Below are 3,000 nucleotides of genomic sequence, written 5' to 3'. Positions count from 1 at the left end.
CGCGTTTGAAGTTTCTGCCCTTGCTTTCCTGCAGTATTAGATAGGAGGAGATAAAGGCCTATAATTTCTACAGTTTTGCTTCAATTGACTTGAAAATTTGACACAACATTCTTGAAATGTTTTACAATAAGAAAATAAAAAAATAAAACAATCGATTTTTTGAAAGTGTTAGACCCTACCCCCCCCTCCCCTTAAACGAAACACATAACACTGTCACAAAGTTTTTGGTTAAATCACAGGATTACAGATTTAAGTTGTATACGGATGTAATACGGATGTTTTCCCCGTGATCTCGGTCGTGATCGCATTCAGTTTGCCTTTCCAAAATTAAAACGAACAAATAGAAATAAAAATCTGTAAAAAAAAAGTCAGTCAAAGTTCAGCAATTGTCACGTGTCACGGCGCGTCTCCATCAGATTTTATTTATTTATCTTTTCCGTGCGCATAGCATAGGAATGTGAGTTCTAGTTAAGAAAGATAAGCCAAAGGCCAATATGAAAAAACACACTTTATTTGTAAGGAAGTAGTTTGTAGAGAATTCTTAAAAAGGAAAAGAAAGCAAAAGAAGATTATTACCGGTCTAAGATCTTTATTGAGCACATTTCCATACATCGTGTAATAATAGTGAAACCGCTTAGAATTATAAGTTGAACTCATAAGTTTCACGTCAGCAGGTAACCTTATCTGAAAAGAAAAAGAAAAGAAATATATATTAACTCAAAATTGTTTATATTAGGAAGTGCATTTAAAAAATAGCATTCGTGATATAAACACAACTTATTCTACTCGGCTCACGAAAGATGTAAGTTCAGCACGTTAAGAATAAGACCATCAACTCTAAACTTTCATTTGCCTTACAAATGCAAAATTTTTATAGTAGACATCCGCGTCGGCCTAGAGCAAATTTGCTTATCCATCAGCAGCTTCAGTACGGTCCAAAGGGCGATCTGTGAAAGTATTTTTGTATATACTTACCAACCGACAGCACACAAGTGAGGTTATCTAGGAAACATAATAACAAACAAACATTACAATCATTTCTCTAACCACAGAAAAATCTCGATCACCGAAACATACGAAGAAGAATTGAGAAAGAATTAGAGATATCTAGTAAACGTAAGTTAATCTATTGTAAACAAAAACAAAACCTTTATACGTTCCAATCTTTGTAGGATTTTTTTAATATACTCTATTAAAAACACGGAACCATCTCTATCATTCTTCACAGCAATAAACAAGGTTGTTTGGATCTGATCTGTACGCCCTGTTGTTGCTTTAAGAATGTTGTGCATTTGTTAAAACTTTGAAACTGCTTTGTCTGGAAAAAAGAAAATACTTCAACAACGTTGAAAATAAAAACAACAGAGTTCCATCAATTACCAAAAAAGTATTGATAAACAAATTTTATACAAACGTTCAAACATGTATTTTAATGCTGACTCTGTTGATTTTTTTTTATTTAAAACAAAGAAGAAAGTTTCTAATCAATTTTCAACATTTTTGGATTAATTTTAAATTTGGGAATGCCCAGCACCTCTTTGAACGATTTTGATCAAACTTGGCCTGTTTAAAAAAAAAAAAACATTTTTACTTTTTTGACCAAATTCCAGTTTTTTAATAAAAAATACCGTGACTATTGTGAAGCAATCTTAAATTTCCTATAGCTGTGTCTTTTTACAGTCACTTGCACAGTTTTTCAATGTTGTGGAGCGTAAAGTTGGATAGTTGAACTGAAATGTGTGAAAATTTCATGAAAATTATCAGCTGAGAGAGATATGGCAGCTTTTCAATTCTTTTTTGAACGCCACTATAGTTTTGATTCAAAAACTTATTCAGAAAAGTTTCAGCAATAATCAGATCTCACATGAACATTGCAGTTGAACCTATTTTTAGAGGTTTATAGAGCTTACTCGCTAAATTTGAAATACTCAGAGCCCGGCTACCTTTTACTCAGACGTCGCCACATGTATGAGGCAGCCGTCGGCTGATCTTAATGAACTCAGAAATCAGCGGAAAATTTACTCAGACGTCAGAAAATTCGGCACTCAGAGAACTCGAGTGCTTGAAGGCGACAACTGAGTAAATGATGATCAGTTTGTGCGAGGCGGTCGGACTTGGTTGTTTTCGTGCAGCAAAAATTTGAAAATTTACATGGTAAGTATTCATTTCAAAGGTAATTCTAGGCTATTATCCGATATTATTTTTATTACAGGGTTCTGTGACGAAAGTGGTCCAAATACAATTGCCATAACTAAATCTATTACGGCATAATGGGTCCCGGCCCGGGAGACAAAACCCGACGGGCGATATTTTTTTAAAAATAAATGTGTATGCACAACATTTGAACTTTTGTTATTCATCAAATCAACAAATCCATCATTTGTCTGGAAAATAATATAAGTTTAACTATTCTAGAATGAAAAAAGCGGCCAAAATCCGCTTTAGAATTATTCGCGCATTCTGAGTAACCATGGCTCAGTTGTCGCGAAAAGGGCTGTTAGTCAGTTCTGAGTAAAAGCCGTTTAGTCAGAACTGAGTAGGAGCGGTTTTGGCGACAACTGAGTAGCCGTCACTCTGAACTGAGTAGCTGAAAGTTAGCGAGTAGATTTTGAGGCTGGTTGAACAAAATTTGAGTATTTGTACTCAGTACTCATACATATTTTTTATAAAAAAAAACATCTACCTGTGTTAGTTTTATTTCAACGTCAAAGAATTATGAAAAATTTCTGGGAAATACCGGTTTTTTTACCGTCCAAAGTCAGTATTTCCGGTATTGAGAAAATTGACGGTTCTACCGGTTAGACCACCACGCAATTTAAGATCCGAGAAATTCACTGCATTTTGATAAGAAATGTTTATTCTAGTTAAGGCCAGTGACGGTTCGTAATTAAAAGCTGTTTAATGAATGTAATTCAATCGATATTAAATAAGCAATTTTAGCACATTCACATTTTGGTTACTATTTTTCTTATAATTATTGTGATATAAATTAGATTTTTT

This window comes from Uranotaenia lowii, chromosome 3 (genome assembly GCF_029784155.1).
Source record: "Uranotaenia lowii strain MFRU-FL chromosome 3, ASM2978415v1, whole genome shotgun sequence".
Classification (NCBI taxonomy): Eukaryota; Metazoa; Arthropoda; class Insecta; order Diptera; family Culicidae; genus Uranotaenia; species Uranotaenia lowii.
Note: the sequence above shows the minus strand (reverse complement) of the source record.